Raw genomic sequence first — 18,898 nt, 5'->3', positions numbered from 1 at the left:
AGAAACAAATTTTTATTCATTCGTTCATTTCAGATTGTTTCTTCATGTGTTCTCAAAGTCATTTAAAAACATGTCAACGACAACTTACACTTTCAAATTCAGGGTCGACTACAAGTATAAATTATGCTATGTTTCAAGTAAAACCGTCTTTGAAATAAAGCGCTGAAAGACATCTCCTATTTGTGCAAAGATACATTGCCAATAGACTCAAATATCGTTAACCATATAAAAAAATTAAATTATTTATTTGGCAAAATATCACAAAATTGTTTAATTCCCATCCAAAATATTGACTTCGGATCACACCTTAGGAAGTGATGCAAATTTAGTGCAACGGCTACGCGTTTATTTGATTTATAAACTTTTTTCTTTTTTTTGCTATGTTTTTTTTTTTTTAGTTTTTTAAATTTCTTCATCCAAATGAACTTCAAAGGCACAACTTCTATTCAACATATTTGCCTTTTCCATAACATCATAATAAATAATCATATACTCATATATGATCCATAATATCATTAAATGTACTAGCACAGAAAAAAAGTAAACTATGTTGTGGTAAATATTAATTATTTCGTTCGAAAATTGAACTAAATCCTATTAAAAAATTTGAGATTAATCAAAGTAACGAACATTTTCTGACATAACTTGGATTTTTAACTACCATTTACGAAAGACATTTTTCTCGAAAAACAAAAATGTACAAACCACGATGTAGTTGATTTAGTTACCATTGAACTTATTTATATCTCATTCAAATTTTACTCGCAGTATAGTCGGCCCATCCTGACTTTAGACTACTTGCTTGTTTTGTTTTTTTTGTCCAGTACTTAAATTACATACTTTTAAATACACACAAAAAAATAAAATATGAATTTGTACATAAATGTGTACATTTTTGAAAATTTATGTACTCATTCATGAAATAGATGTATTTTTTTTATTCGTAAATACTTGTTAACAACTTTTCATAAAGCGCATGGATTCTTCCATAAAATTAATGAAACTTTACATAATATATCCAAAAATACTGGTTTTCTCTTAGCATGAGAGAGCCACAACATAGTTACTCTCATATGTATACAATACAAGCATACAATACAAGACAAAAACCAAATATAACGTTTTTGAAGGCAACACGTGGCTTTGCTGTGTTTTGGTTTTTTCAGTTCAGTTTGAGTCGCCGTCGCGATTCGAAGATTATTTATTGCTGAAAAAGGTTGACGAAATAAAACAATTTTGTTAATTAACTGGAAGCATTGGTGCTCATATTTATAAGTAATAAAAAATATTATAAAATGTTTTTTACTCGCAGGACTTTAATGCGATTTTTAATAAATGGGTTCATACATTTTGACCAATTAAGAATTAGGGGAAAATCGAAAAGAAACAAGTATATACAGCAGTAAGTTCGGCCGGGCCGAATCTTAAATACCCACCACCATGAATCAAATATTATAGTTTCCTGTGAAAATCTCAGGGAGATTTGGTGACAAGCAGATCAGTTCAACCAGTACACTTCCCGAAGATAAATTCAAAGATTTTACCTATGAAGACTACATCACATTCTGGATTTATAAGAACCATATTTGTTTGAGTTTTAGAGGAATCATAAACATCGTGTGCAAGTGTGCAAGTGTGCAAGAAAATGAAAATGAAATAACGCCTTGATTTAAAATCTAACATCTGTAGATTTTTACCCCCATTATTTAAATGATTACCAGAAGTAAAATATGGAAACTATAATTCAGTTTCAAGCAATTTGCATTATCATGGATTCGGGCAGCACTCAGTGATAAAAGAGAAATTCACCAAAGTGGTATCACACCAATGTGGACTGAATAGTCTAAGTGAGCCTGATACATCGGGCTGCCACCTAACCTAACCTAACCATGGTTTCTAAAAGCCCAAGAAGTAAAATCGGGAGATCGGTCTATTTGGGAGATAAACCAAAACATGGACCAATACACGCCATTTTCGGCTCTCATATTTAAGGTCCTAAAATACCTGTAGATTTCTCATTTCAGGCAAACTGGATAAAAACTACGGATTCTAGAAGCCAACAAAATAAAATCATTTCTTGCACACCTATTTGTATTCCTAAAAACCTCCAGATTTTCGATTTCAGGCAAAGTGGACAACAATTACGGTTTCTAGAAGCCCAAAAAATAATATCGGGAGATCGGTCTATCTGATGGCTATATCAAAACATTGACATATACTCTTTTGGCATACCTTTATACCTCCAGATTTCCAAGTTGGATAAAAAGTACGGTTTCTATAAGTCCTAGAATAAAATCTGGAGATCGGTCTATATTGGGGCTATAGAAAAACATGGTCCGACACTCATCATTTTCAACACACCTCTTTAGGGTTTTAAAATACCTCTAGATTTCAAATTTCAGGCACATTAGATAAAAACTACAGATTTTAGACGCCCAAGAAGTAAAAACTGGAGATCGGTCTATATGGGGGCTATACCAAAACATGGACCGATACTCACAATTTTCGGCACACCTTTTTATACCCTCCATCATAGGATGGGGGTATATTAACTTTGTCATTCCGTTTGTAACACATCGAAATATTGCTCTAAGACCCCATAAAGTATATATATTCTGGGTCGTGGTGAAATTCTGAGTCGATCTAAGCATGTCCGTCCGTCCGTCCGTCCGTCCGTCCGTCTGTTGAAATCACGCTAACTTCCGAACGAAACAAGCTATCGACTTGAAACTTGGCACAAGTAGTTGTTATCGATGTAGGTCGGATGGTATTGAAAATGGGACATATCGGTCCACTTTTACGTATAGCCCCCATATAAAGGGACCCTCAGATTTGGCTTGTGAAGCCTCTAACAGAAGCATATTTCATCCGATCCGGCTGAAATTTGGTATATGGTGTTGGTATATGGTCTCTAACAACCATGCAAAAATTGGTCCACATCGGTCCATAATTATATATAGCCCCCATATAAACCGATCCCCAGATTTGGCTTGCGGAGCCTAAAAGGGAGGTAAATTTCATCCGATCCGGCTGAAATTTGGTACATGGTGTTGGTATATGGTCTCTAACAACCATGCAAAAATTGGTCCACAACGGTCCATAATTATATATAGCCCCCATATAAACCGATCCCCAGATTTGGCTTGCGGAGCCTCAAAGAGAAGAAAATTTCATCCGATCCGGCTGAAATTTGGTACATGATGTTGATATATGGTCTCTAACAACCATGCAAAAATTGGTCCATATCGGTCCTTAATTATATATAGCCCCCATATAAACCGATCCCCAGATTTGGCTTGTGGAGCCTCTAAGAGAAGCATATTTCATCCGATCCGGCTGAAATTTGGTACATGGTGTCGGTATATGGTCTCTAACAATCATGCAAAAATTGGTCCACATCGGTCCATAATTATATATAGCCCCCATATAAACCGATCCCCAGATTTGGCTTGCGGAGCCTAAAAGGGAGGTAAATTTTATCCGATCCGGCTGAAATTTGGTACATGGTGTTGGTATATGGTCTCTAACAACCATGCAAAAATTGGTCCACATCGGTCCATAATTATATATAGACCCCATATAAACCGATCTCCAGATTTGGCTTGCGAAGCCTCAAAAAGAAGCAAATTTCATCCGATCCGCCTGAAATTTGGTATATGATATTGGTATATGGTCTCTAACAACCATGCAAAAATTGGTCCACATCGGTTCATAATTATATATAGCCCCCATATAAACCGATCCCCAGATTTGGCTTGCGAAGTCTCCAAGAGAAGCAAATTTCATCCAATCCGGTTGTAATTTGGAACATGGTGTTAGTATATGATCTTTAACAACCGTGCCAGAATTGGTCCATATCGGTCCATAATTATATATAGCCCCCATATAAAACGTTCTCCAGATTTGACCTCCGGAGCATCTTGGAAGAGCAAAATTCATCCGATCCGATTCAAATTAGGAACCTGGTGTTAGTATATGGTCGCTAACAACCATACCAAAATGGTTGCCACTAGAGCCAAAAATAATCTACCAAAATTTTATTTGTATAGAAAATTTTGTCAAAAATTTTATTTCTAGAGAAAATTTTGTTTACATTTTATTCGGTTCATCATAAAATTTTCATCATTGTCAAAATTTTATTTCTATAGAAAATTTTGTCAAAATTTTATTTCTATAGAAAATTTTGTTCAAATTTTATTCGGTTCATAATCATGGTTGCCACTCGAACCAAAAATAATCTACCAAGATTTTATTTCTATAGAATATTTTGTCAAAAGTTTATTTCTATAGAAAATTTTGTTAAAATTTTAGTTCTGTAGAAATGTTTGTCAACATTTTCTTTCCATAGAAAATTTTGTCAAAATTTTTATTTCTATAGAAAATTTTGTTAAAATTTTATTTCTGTAGAAAATTTTGTCAAAATTTTATGTCTACTTTGTCAAACTGAATTATATACGTATTGGATCGATCTTTTTTGATTTAATATATACCACGTATGGACTTACATACAATTTAGAAGATGGTGTTAGGAGGTTTTAAGATACCTTGCCATCGGCAAGCGTTACCGCAACTTAAGTAATTCGATTGTGGATGGCAGTGTATAGAAGAAGTTTCTACGCAATCCATGATGGAGGGTACATAAGCTTCGGCCTGGCCGAACTTACGGCCGTATATACTTGTTATTGTTCTAAAATACCTCTAGATTTCCAATTTCAGGCAAATTGGGTAAAAACAACGGATTCTATAAGCCCAAGAACCCAAATCGGGAGATCGGTCTATATGGAGGATATACCAAAACCTGGACCGATACTCACCATTTTTAGCACACCTCTTTGTGGTCCTAAAATACCTCTAGATTTCAAATTTCAACCAAATTAGATAATAACTACGGATTCTAGAAGCCCAAGAACTAAAATCGGGAAATCAGTCTATATGGGGGCTATACCAAAACATGGACCGATACTCACCATTTTTGGCACACCTCTTTATGGTGCTAAAATACCTCTAGATTTCCAATTTCAGGTGAATTGGATAGAAACTATCGATTCTAGAAGCCCTAGAAATATAATCGGGAGATCGGTCTATATGGGGGCTATACAAAACATGGACCGATACTCATCATTTTTGACACACTATTTATGGTCACAAAATACCTCTAGATTTCCAATTTCAGGCAACTTGGATAGAAACTAAGGTTTTTATAAGCCCAAGACCCCAAATCGGGAGGTCGGTTTATATAGGGACTATATCAAAACTTGAACCGATATAGCCCATCTTCGAACTTGACCTGCCTGCAGACAAAAGACGAGTTTGTGCGAAATTTCAGCACGATTACTTTATTATTGAAGACTGTAGCGTGATTACAACAGACAGACAGACAGACAGACAGACGGACATGTCTATATCGTCTTAGAATTTCTCCCTGATCAAGAATATATATACTTTATATAGTCGGAAATCGATATTTCGATGTGTTACAAACGGAATGACAAACTTATTATACCCCCGTCACCATTCTATGGTGGTGGGTATAAAAAGAAAAGAAGAGCTATATTTAATGCATGACATTTTTAATATATATTATGTAAAAATACATACTTTTCAATGTCGAACTATACTTCATTTATAATATTACAATTTCCATTAATATTATGTATACATTCGTAGTCAATGAAAACCTGTATTTTTTAATTTATGAACTTTTTTCATACAATTTATGAATTCCGTGTTTGGAAAATTTTTGGGAACACTATTCATAAAATAAATGAATTATTTTTTTGTGTGTTTTTGATAAGTACATAGAAAATTGAACAAAATCGATGGAGGATTCCTGGATGCGTTTTAAAAGAATTGTTTGTGGAATAACTTCCATCTTTTACTTGGTAAGTTCGGCCAGGCAGAATCTTATGTACCCTCCACCATGGATTGCGTAGAAACTTCTACGAACGGCTGTCATCCACAATCGAATTACTTGGGTTGTGGTATCTAAAAACTTCTTAACATCGTTTTTTAAATTGTGAGTTAGTCCATACGTGGTATATACTACACCAAAGAGGTATGTATAGGTAAGTCTACAAATAATTACGAATCGATATGGACTTTTGCACGGTACGTAGAGGCCCAGAATTGAAATATGAGGGTCGCTTATATTGGGGCTATATACAATTATGAACTTGATATGCACCAATTTTTGTGTGATTGGGGATCGATTTATCTGAGGGCTATATATAACTATAGACCGATAAGGACCTAGTTAGACATGGTTATTAACGACTATATACTAGCACAAATTTCAACTAACTCGGATGAAATTTGCTCCTCCAAGAGGATCCAAAACCAAATCTCGGGATCGGTTTATAGGGGGCTATATATGATTATGGACTGATATGGACTACTTTTGCCATGGTTGTTGGATACCATATACTAACATCACGTACCAAATTTCAACCGAATCGGATAAATTTTGCTCTTCCAAGGGGTTCCGGAGGTCAAATGTGGGAATAGGTTTATATGGGGGCTATGTATAATTATGGACCGATTTCGACCAATTTTTGCATGGTCATAAAAGACCCTATACTAACGCCATGTACCAAATTTCAGCCAGATTGGATGAAATTTGCTTCTCTTAGAGGGTCCGCAAGCCAAATCTGGGGATCGGTTTACATGGGGGCTATATATAATTATAGACCGATGTGGACCAATTTCTGCATGGTTGTTAAAGACCATATACTAACACCATGTACCAAATTTCAGCCGGATCGGATGAAATTTGCTTCTCTTAGAGGCTCCGAAAACCAAATCGTAGGATCGGTTTATATGGGGGCTATATATAATTATTGACCGATTTGGACAAATTTTTGCATGGTTGTTAGAGACCATATACTCACACCATGTACCAAATTTCAGCTGAATCGGATGAAATTTGCTTCTCTTAGAGGCTCCGAAAGCCAAATAGGGGGATCGCTATATATGGGGGATATATATAATTATGGACCGATATGGACCAATTTTTGCATGGTGGTTAGAGACCATATACTAACACCATGTACTAAATTTCAGCCGGATCGGATGAAATTTGCTTCTCTTAGAGGGTCTGCAAGCCAAATTTGGGGGTCCGTTTATATGGGGGCTATACGTAAAAGTGGACGGATATGGCCCATTTGCAATACCATCCGACCTACATCAATAACAACTACTTGTGCCAAGTTTCAAGTCGATAGCTTGTTTCGTTCGAAAGTTAACGTGATTTCAACAGACGGACGAACGGACATGCTCAGATCGACACAGAATTTCACCACGACCCAGAATATATATACTTTATGGGGTCTTAGAGCAATATTTCGATGTGTTACAAACGGAATGACAAAGTTAATATACCCCCATCCTATGGTGGAGGGTATAAAAACTGTGTCTGGAATAAATCTGTCAGCTGTCAGGGAAGTGGATCAGAAATGAAAATGATTTGAACCTGAAGATGGTGGCAATACATATCAGCCACCCCGCCTGTGACCAATATTTCTATGTGTTACAAACGGAATGACAAAGTTACTATACCCGCCATTCTATGTTGGAGGTCATAAAATGCACCTCATCCCATTGTACATTGCAAGTGGGATGCAGCCTTGTAATGAAGCATGCCAAATATACATACTTTATACGTAATCAAATATATACTAACCAAATAGTTAAACTGCTAAAACTTTAACTAACCATAACCACCAAATTCCTTTTAAACCGAAAAAAGTTTAATATTAACCAATTATCTGTTTAGGTTCAAGCACCAAATTGTGGCTTATATCAACAGAAAATCCCACTGCCACTTAGCCACCATGCATACTGTGCGAGAGAACAGGCAAACAACTCGGGTCGAGTCTTAGCAATGACAATGGTCCAGAGGAAAAAGGAAGAAAATGTCACGTAATTGCAATTTAGTTAATTTAACGCATTTGATGACTGAAAACTCTGCGGAATAACAACATCAACATGTTTTGTTGAACAACAACAACAAATACAAATTCTCTCACATACACACATTTAACAACAAAGCCTAGCAAAAGGACACTAATACACGCACGATTTGTACATTTGTTGCTATTGTTAATCCACATTCTAACATGCTCAACAAAAAATAACAAACGGAAAAAAGGAAACTAAAATCTCTAAAAATTGTAGAAAACATCGCATATTACATATCAAAAAAACAAAAAATCAGAGAAGAAAATAAAGTGCCTAGAATGCGAGGATGAATGTGTGTGTGTGCGTGTATGGTTTTATGTGTTTCTTTCGTATTTTGCTTTGAGGCGAAAAAAAAAAAAAACTAAATGAAAAACAACATTTCCAACAAAAAAACAATGGCAATATCATTCCTTTTGGAGAAAATAAAAAAACGCTTCTTTCTGTTTAAATTTATGACAAGTCAACACTATTTGGGGAATGAATGTTGGCCAGCAATAAGAGCAACTGAAACGAACTCAATTTTTGGTCTACACTAGAGGTGTGCACGTGAGTGCAATTTCACTTACGCTTCCAATCAGTCAATGCGTTCTCACCACGAAAAAAAATTGTAGTAAACACAAATATTTAATCTTTAAATGCGAATGCTACTTTTGCCTGAAGACGCATTTTTCTGAAATAAAGATATTTTTGTCGGTATGAACATGGGCCCCCGGAAATAAGCCCCAAAATCCAAATGAAACAGGGCAAAATGTGGGGCGATGCTTCAAAATGAATATGAGCCATGGAAATTACTTCCAACAAAATGTAACTAAAAATTGAAAATCGACCACCAAATTAAATGAGGGCTCTTAATTTGATTTAAAAGACAATGTGAAAATGAATCCTAATGGATAGAAAAATATTAAGTTTTAAGCAAAAATTTAACTAAAGGGTGATACGGTCAAAATTTGGTCAAGGGAAAACGCATGTAAATCGGTGAAATCGTTTATTTAAAAAATCAAATTAAATTTATTTTTCAAGTTCAATTAGTATAAAATTCAGGAAAAATATTCAGTTAGGCTTTCGCTTTTCCAAATCCGAATTGCCGGGCCTCACGCTTGACACCTGCCATCAGATTTTGTACAGCCACCTTGTCCACCTTCTTCGCCGCAGAAAGCCAGTTTGCCTTGAACTGCTGCTGCTCGTCCTTAGCAGTTTTTTTTGGTCTTCTTTAGGTTCCGCTTGACAATAGCCCAGTATTTCTCAATTGGGCGGAGTTCTGGCGTGTTGGGAGGGTTCTTGTCCTTGGGAACCACCTGCACGTTGTTGGCGGCGTACCATTCCATGGCCTTTTTATCGTAATGGCAAGATGCCAAATCCGGCCAAAACAATACGGAACAACCGTGTTTTTTCGGGAAAGGCAGCAGACGTTTATTCAAACACTCTTTCACTTAAATTTCTTGGTTGACAGTCCCGGAAGCTATGAAAATGCTGCTTTTCAAGCCGCAGGTACAGATGGCTTGCCAAACCAGATATTTCTTTGCGAACTTTGACAGTTTTATGTGCTTGAAAATATCTGCTACCTTTCCCCTGTCCCGGAAGCTGCTTGTAGTCGGCTTTGACGTAGGTTTCGTCGTCCATTACCACGCAGTCAAACTTCGTCAGCATCGTCGTGTACAGCCTCCGGGATCGCGCTTTGGCCGTCGTATTTTCTTTATCATCGCGATTTGGAGTCACTACCTTCTTGTAAGTCGATAGTCCGGCGCGTTTTTGGGCTCGATGCACGGTTGTAGACGATACACCCAGCTTATTTGCGGCATCTCGGAGAGAGAGGTTAGGGTTTCGCTAGAAACTACCGGCAACTATCTTTGTCGTCTCAACGGCTTCCGGTTTTCGATTTCCCCCCGATCCAGACTTCCTGGCTGTCGACAAATGTTCCCCAAACACTTTAATTACATTTGTAACAGTTGATTTGGGTACTTTTAGCGATTTTGCCAGCTTTGCGTGCGAGTAGCTCGGATTTTCGCGATGCGCGAGCAAAATTTTGATACGCTGCTCTTCTTGCTTGGACAGCATTTTGACAACTGAAGAGTGAATTCCAAAATCAAAATAGGAGCAACATTCTACACACACACCTGCAAAATGAGGGGTGTACAGGTTTTTTAAATGCAAAATTGAAAGAAATACGTCAAGTTTATATTGACCAAATTTTGACCGTATCACCCTTTATGTACTGCTGAGTGTGTTAGCCAATTTTGGGAGAAAATCTTAAACCCCAACTGAAGGCCGGCCACACAAAACCCAAATATAGTGCGATACAATCATATTCAGAGCAGAAAAATTGTGTATAGTGATAATGGTGGCTTTCAATCCCAGATGCGAAAAAGACCCTATTTGAAAACGAAGCACAACCCAGAAAAAAGTAGTTTTCCAAACTTCCAAAAAAGGAATTTTGATCCCCAATCTTTGATCCGGAAGTAGTGCAAACTTGGATCATCTCCAATGAATTTTACACGGGCTTGTCATAGAACGGAAGTACTCCCTTTTTGGATCCTTTGCATTGCTTTAGAAGTTGTGCCCTTGAAGGTAATTTGAATGAAGATATTTAAAACAGCGAAAACCCAATTCATCCAATTTTACTTTTTATTCATACATATGTTTTATTACACTATTATTTTCCTATTATCTAATTTTTACAATTTGAAAAACTTTTTCGCTCCGACCAAGGGTTGAACCCGGGTTTGATGGCACCATAACAGAACGCCTTGGCACACTCAGCTACAAACGCCTATGAACATAAAGCGTCGAAAGGTAAATTCAAATGTTTGTGTTATGATCGTAATATGAAAACAGAAAGACAGACGGACATGTTTATATCGTCTTAGAATTTCTCCCTGATCAAGAATATATATACTTTATATAGTCGGAAGTCGATATTTCGATGTGTTACAAACGGAATGACAATCTTATTATGCCCCAAACACCATTATATTGTGGTGGGTATACAAAAGGTGTAGTTGTTTTCCATATAATTTTTTTGGGGTCCTACTTCCTTTAGGTCATATGAGTGTAAATCGGACAAAAGAATTCAAACTGTATTTATTTTTCACTCACGATTTACACATTGGGTTTAGTCACGATTATTTACGAGAGCTGCTTTAAATTTTGTTCACAACTCACTTCATTCACTTGCCCATCTCTAGTCTACTCAATTAAATGCATGTTTTTGTGCAAAGAAGCAAATTTTATACAAGTAAAAAACTTTAAACCTTTTGGTCAAATCTCTTGTGTGTGCATGTTGAACATGAAGGCATCTATAAGCTTTTCGAATGGGACTACGTTAAACTGAAAAGTAGCAGCAAACAGCAAAAAAATATTCTAACGCAGTATTGTCCCGAAAAATAGCAGCACTGTCCCTTTAGTTTATTCAGACCGTTTGATGCTATAGGCACGGTTGCCACTCGTACCTAAAATAATCTACCAAAATTTTAAGAAAAATTTACGAAATTTAAAAAATCTTATTTCTAAGTTTTTGATCAAATTTTTGTGGTTATTACAAAAAAATTTTTTTTTCTTCGAAAGAAATGTTTCATTATTTTATATTTTTTTTATAAAATTATTTGAGTGTTTTCAATATTATATATTATAATCTCTTCTATTAGCAAACATTTTTTGGTGTATAAGTATCCATTGAATGTGTAAATGGATCGATTTTAAATGTTTTATCGATTTAGCCGGCATCAACAAGGGAAAGTTACCACTTCTTTGGAAAGGGATAACTTACTCATAATGGGCTTTGAGCGTATGACTCTATACGAAAAATAAAATTTGTAATGGTATCGAATATATAGAACATTTTGTCAAGATTTTATTTCTATAGAAAATTTTGTCAAAATTTTATTTCTATAGAAAAGTTGGCAAAATTTTATTTCTATAGAAAATTTTGTCAAAATTTGATTTCTATAGAAAATTGTACCAAGATTGTATTTGCATAGAAAATTTTGTTTAAAAATTATTGCTATAGAAAATGTTGTAAACATTTTATTTCTATAGAAAATTATGTCAAAACTTTATTTCTATAGACAATTTTGTCAAACTTTTATTTCTATAGAAAATTTTGTCAAAATTTTATTTTATAGCTAATTTTGTTTCTATAGAAAATTTTGTCAAACTTTTATTTCTATAGAAAATTTTGTCAAACTTTTATTTCTATAGAAAATTATGTCAAAATTTAATTTCTATAGAAATTTTGTCAAAATTTTATTTTTATAGAAAATTTTGTCAAAATTTTAATTCTATAGAAAATTTTGTCAAAATTTTATTTCTATAGAAAATTTTGTCAAAATTTTATTTCTATAGAAAATTTTGTCAAAATTTTATTTCTATAGAAAATTTTGTCAAAATTTTATTTCTATAGAAAATTTTGTTAAGATTTTATTTGCATAGAAAATTTTGTTCAAAAATTATTTCTATAGAATATGTTGCAAAAATTTTATTTCTATAGAAAATTTTGTCAAAATTTTATTTCATTAGAAAATTTTGTCAAAATTTTATTTCTATAGAAAATTTTGTCAAGATTTTATTTTTATAGAAAATTGTGTCAAATATTTATTTCTATAGAAAATTTTGTCAAAATGTTATTTCTATAGAAAATTTTGTCAAAATTTTATTTCTATAGAAAATGTTGAAAAAATTTTATTTCTATAGAAAATTTTGTCAAAATTTTATTTCATTAGAAAATTTTGCCAAATTTTATTTCTATAGAAAATTTTGTCAAAATTTTATTTCTATAGAAAATTTTGTCAAAATGTTATTTCTATAGAAAATTTTGTCAAAATTTTATTTCTATAGAAGACTTTGTCAAAATTTTATTTCTATAGAAAATTTTGTCAAAATTTTATTTCTATAGAAAATTTTGTCAAAATTTTATTCTTATAGAAAATTTTGTCAAAATTTTATTTCTACAGAACATTTTGTCAAAATTTTATTTCTATAGAAAATTTTGTCAAAATTTTATTTCTATATAAAATTTTATTTCTATAGAAAATTTTGTCAAAATTTTATTTCTATAGCAAATTTTGTCAAAATTTTATTTCTATAGAAAATTTTGTCAAAATTTTATTTCAATAGAAAATTTTGTCAATATTTTATTTGCATAGAAAATTTTGTTTGAAAATTATTTCTATAGAAAATGTTGAAAAAATTTTATTTCTATAGAAAATTTTGTCAAAATTTTATTTCTGTAGAAAATTTTGTCAAAACTTTATTTCTGTAGAAGATTTTGTCAAAAATTTAGTTCTGTAGAAAATTTTGTCAAAATTTTATTTCTATAGAAATTTTTGTCAAAATTTTATTTCTATAGAAAATTTTGTCAAAATTTTATTTCTATAGACAATTTTGTAAAACTTTTATTTCTGTACAAAATTATGTCAAAATTTAAATGCTATAGAAAATTTTGTCAAAATTTTATTTCTATAGAAAATGTTGAAAAAATTTTATTTCTATAGAAAATTTTGTCAAAATTTTATTTCATTAGAAAATTTTGTCAAAATTTTATTTCTATAGAAAATTTTGTCAAGATTTTATTTCTATAGAAAATTGTGTCAAATATTTATTTCTATAGAAAATTTTGTCAAAATGTTATTTCTATAGAAAATTTTGTCAAAATTTTATTTCTATAGAAAATGTTGAAAAAATTTTATTTCTATAGAAAATTTTGTCAAAATTTTATTTCATTAGAAAATTTTGCCAAATTTTATTTCTATAGAAAATTTTGTCAAAATTTTATTTCTATAGAAAATTTTGTCAAAATTTTATTTCTATAGAAAATTTTGTCAAAATTTTATTTCTATAGAAGACTTTGTCAAAATTTTATTTCTATAGAAAATTTTGTCAAAATTTTATTTCTATAGAAAATTTTGTCAAAATTTTATTTCTATAGAAAATTTTGTCAAAATTTTATTTCTACAGAACATTTTGTCAAAATTTTATTTCTATAGAAAATTTTGTCAAAATTTGATTTCTATATAAAATTTTGTCAAAGTTTTATTTCTGTAGAAGATTTTGTCAAAATTTTATTTCTATGGAAAATTTTTTTACAATTTTATTTCTATAGAAAATTTTGTCAAAATTTTATTTCTATAGAAAATTTTCTCAAGATTTTATTTGCATAGAAAATTTTATTTAAAAATTATTTCTATAGAAAATGTTGAAAAAATTTTATTTCTATAGAAAATTTTGTCAAAATTTTATTTCTATAGAAAATTTTGTCAAAATTTTATTTCTGTAGAAAATTTTGTCAAAATTTTATTTCTGTAGAAAAGTTTGTCAAAATTTTATTTCTATAGAGAATTTTGTCAAAATTTTAATTCTATTGAAAATGTTGTCAAAATTTTATTTCTATAGAAAATTTTGTCAAAATTTTATTTCTATAGAAATTTTGGTCAACATTTTATTACCTTCCCTGACAATTCTTGAAACTTTCCTTCGAGTGTGGGGCAAGGAAGGTTGTCTGCCCGTTCATAACCTTCACCCACTGCTTTTGTAAATTTCAAGAAAACTTAAGAATTTGTGTTTTTTTTTCAGTTTTAGAAGAGGTCCTCCTTCCCGACTAAATAAGTTATGTAGCGTATCTTTTGTAAACGTCCCAGAAAATGTCAAGCAAATTATAAGCCCAAATTTCAAAAAGCAGGGCAAGGGGCGGCCCCCCTTCCAAGTTTCAAAAAGTAGGGCAAGGGTGAGGTCTCCCTCCCCGTCCACATGTGAACCCATCAGGTACCCCATATTAATTTCATAACCTCACCACATGTTCTCCGTAAATCTCAGATAATTTAGAGAATTTTAGTTTTTTTCACTGTACTTTAACTAAAGTCGAATAAAGGGGAGGTTTCCCACCGCCACCATATATCGAAATATAAAGTAGCGGATCTAGATGCCTACCCCAACATTTTATGAAAATTTCAAGCAAATCGGTCAACTTTGGTCCAATTTTCAAAAAGTCCGACAAAGGGGAGGTCACCTCCGCGATCAGGTGTCAAAAAGTGAGGTACCCTATTTTCAACACATGAGCGCCCCTACGATTTTTGAAAGTTTCAATTAAATCGGTTCAGCCGTTTCCGAGCCTACCTGGAACATACAAACAAACAAATGAACAAACGTACTTTGAATTTTATATATATAGATTGCTAATTTACATTGCTATTTATTTGCTCTTAACTATAAAAGCAAAACTATAAAGTAAGTATGCAGAAGCTTAAGTCCCATATAAAGAAAAAATCTTTTGGCAGATTAATACACAACTCTTGCCTCTTGTTAAAGCCTTTTGACTTTCTAGTTAAATTTCGAAAAAAATGACATTGAGTAGGAACAATAGCATCGACATGAAGCTTTCCATAAATTATAAAATATGTCTTCAAGGAACAATTTAACCCAAAAACTTTCAAGTTTACTAAGGGGCAGCTGCAGAAGGAAAAACAAAAGACAGAAAACATTAGACCAAACTTCAAAATTTGTGTCAATTTCATGTGTAACATATTTTACGACTTCATACATCTATCGCATAAAACTAGGTCAGCTATGGGACAGAGGGACACAACAGTTTTTCCGCCACAGCTGTTAATGCCAATATGACAGGCACGGAGATGATAAGTGACACACAGGACCAAATACGAACATTAATAATTGAATATGACCAGAACCAGAAGTTAACATATGACGTCGCATCTTGGGAATTTTGATGGAACGGCATAAGTGAAGCATTACAATTTCAATGATTGTGACACAAACAAACAAAGACGCTGTCCACAAATTGTGATTTATATTTCCATCACAAAGGAATTAAAATGTTGATATTTTTAATGACACATACATATATATGTGTTATTCCCAATTTCTTTCTTTTTTTGTGAAAATATGTTTGTTTGTCGACACATGAAGATATTAACTTTTGACAAATAAAAGGCTTAAGCATTTTAATAAATCACACAGAAAAATGGGTCATTACATGTACTACTTACATTGTAAGTATTTATTTATTATTCTTTTTTTGATGTTTAATAAAATCTTTGGTAAATTTTTTTTGTTTACTAATCTGAATGATTAAATCTATGATGCCGCTAAAATCATCAAAATTTTTACTTTTTATTAAATATATAAAATGTTTCTGATGAAGCTAATGTCATAATTCAAGAAATTTTTATATGTTTGCTTCGTAACAGCATCTGGTCTTCTTTTAAACTTATTACCATAAATGACATGTCCTAAATAATTGACGAAAAAGTATTCAATGTCAATGTAACACATGGTGTTTTGCTGGAATGTTTTCAAGGTTGATACAGCTATTTTCATAACAATCCAAAAGACATATTCTAGTCAATCAAAAACATGTGTATATAAGGGTACCCCCACGCACTGATATCTTGGGATGTTAAAAAAATGTTCACTGTCAATTTTCATTTAAATATAATTATTCTTTTTTCTAACATATATTAAGAAAATTAAAAGAAATATTTTTAATCTATACCCAACAAAAAAAGCGTCGCCAAAAAAGTTATGAAAATTTTTTTTGGATCCGGAAGTGGTGCAAAATTGACGCAGAAGCGATGAATTTAACACGGTTTGTCTAGGACGGAAATCCTCCATTTCAACTGCCGTTGCACTGAATTTGCATCACTTCTTTAGGTGTGATCCGAATTCAATGTTTTGGATGTAAATTAAAAAATTCTGTGATATTTTGTCAAATAAATAATCTTTATAATTTTGTATAATTTATAATTATAATTTAATGAATTCTAACGCTTGTCGGAAACGTTTGACCTCAAATATTTTCAAACATTCACAATATTTTCAGATTGAATTTATATTTTTTCAACAAAATTTTAATGACTTGTGCCATTTTATGAATTCTTACTCTGTTTTTGACCTATTTGAAACGAAAAAGGTTAAAATTACCCATTAAAAGTATGAAAAAACCAAGTTATAAAAAATTAAATTAAAAGAACTTCCTGGGAAGTTAAAATAAAATACATAATTTGGAGTGCATCTTCTGGAAGTGCTTTCAAAGATGTGCCTTTGAAAGAACTTCCAACTTTTTTTGCTGGGTATGTATACGACTTTTTAAAGAAACGATATTCTATTTTCTATTCCTCAGCGAATTAAATTTTTTTTTCTATATCATTAATATTTCAAAAAGGTTCCTCTTCTATTTCCATTTCAAATTTGAATTTCTTAACTCTCCAAAGTTTATTTTTCAGCAGCGCTTACAATATGGAACCACATTCACTGTTGAAATATAATTAGAAATTACAACATTATATTTTCTTCAGAACTAAATTATTCTAGTTGTATAAAGTAAACGGCAATTGTTTTTTTTTTATACCCTCCACCATAGGATGGGTGTGGTATATTAACTTTGTCATTCCGTTTGTAACACATTGAAATATTGCTCTAAGACCCCATATACTTTATATACATTCTGGGTTGTGGTGAAATTCTGGCACAAGTAGTTGTTATTGATGTAGGTCGGATGGTATTGCAAATGGGCCATATCGGTTCACTTTTACGTATGGCCCCATATAAACGGACCCCCAGATTTGGCTTGAGCAGCCTCTAAGATAAGCATATTTCATCCGATCTGGCTGAAATTTGGTACACGGTGTTGATATATGGTCTCTAACAACCATACCAAAAATTGCTCCACATTGGTCCATAATTATATATAGCCCCCATATAAACTGATCCCCAGATTTGGCTTGCGGAGCCTCAAAGAGAAGCAAATTTAATCCGATCCGGCTAAAATTGTTTTGGTATATGGTCTTTAACAGCCAGGCAAAAATTGGTCCATATCGGTCCATAATTATATATAGCCCCCATATAAACCGATCACCAGATTTGACTTGCGGAGCCTCAAAGAGAAGCAAATTTCATCGGATCCGGCTGAAATTTGGTACATCATGTTGGTATATGGTCTTTAACAACCATGGAGAAATTGGTCCACATCGGTCCATAATTATATATAGCCGCCATATAAACCGATCCCCAGATTTGGCTTGCGGAGCCTCAAAGAGAAGCAAATTTCATCCGATCCGGCTGAAATTTGGTACACGGTGTTATGGTCATTAACAACCATGGAAAATTTGGTCCACATCGGTCCATAATTATATATGGCCCCCATATAAACTGATCCCCAGATTTGGCTTGCGGAGCCTCAAAGAGAAGCAAATTTCATCGGATCCGGCTAAAATTTGGTACATGGTGTTGGTATATGGTCTCTAACAACCATGACAGAATTGTTCCATATCGGTCCATAATTCTATATAGCCCTTATATAAACCAATCCACAGATTTTACCTCCGGAGCCTCTTGGAGGACCTGAATTCATCCGATCCGATAGTACGTGGTGTTAGTTTATGGTCTCTAAAAACCATGCAAAAATTGGTCCATATCGGTTCATAATTATATATAAATATTAATTTATTTCTATAGAAAATTTTGTCAGAATTTTATTTCTATAGAAAATTTATGAAGCATTTCATAGTTAAAGAGGAATATTTTGCAAAATCTTCCAAAACATCAAGAATTCTACCAATCTACCAAACAGTAAAAAATCTGCCATTTTTGGTAGACTCGTGTTCATACTTGTATATAGCCCCATTAAAAAACGACCCCATATTTCAAATCTGGCTCTATAATTACAGAACAAAAGTTAATCGACCTTTCTTTTGTCTACTATATATCCCGCATGGACTAACTTACAATTTAGAAGATGATGTAAAGAAGTTGTAAGATGCCTTGCCATCGGCCGCAACCCAAGTAATTTAATTGTGGATGACCGTCTTTAGTAGAAGTTTCTAAGCACTCCGTGTTGGAGGGTACATAGGATTCGGCCTGGCTGAACTTACGGCCGTATATACTTGTTTTTTTTTTTTAATTAGCAAGATGTCCTCGTGAGTGGCGGCAGTTCACC

Source organism: Haematobia irritans, chromosome 3, assembly GCF_050003625.1.
Source record: "Haematobia irritans isolate KBUSLIRL chromosome 3, ASM5000362v1, whole genome shotgun sequence".
NCBI lineage: Eukaryota > Metazoa > Arthropoda > Insecta > Diptera > Muscidae > Haematobia > Haematobia irritans.
The sequence above is the reverse complement of the archived record's forward strand: the minus strand, read 5'-3'. Positions refer to the sequence as shown.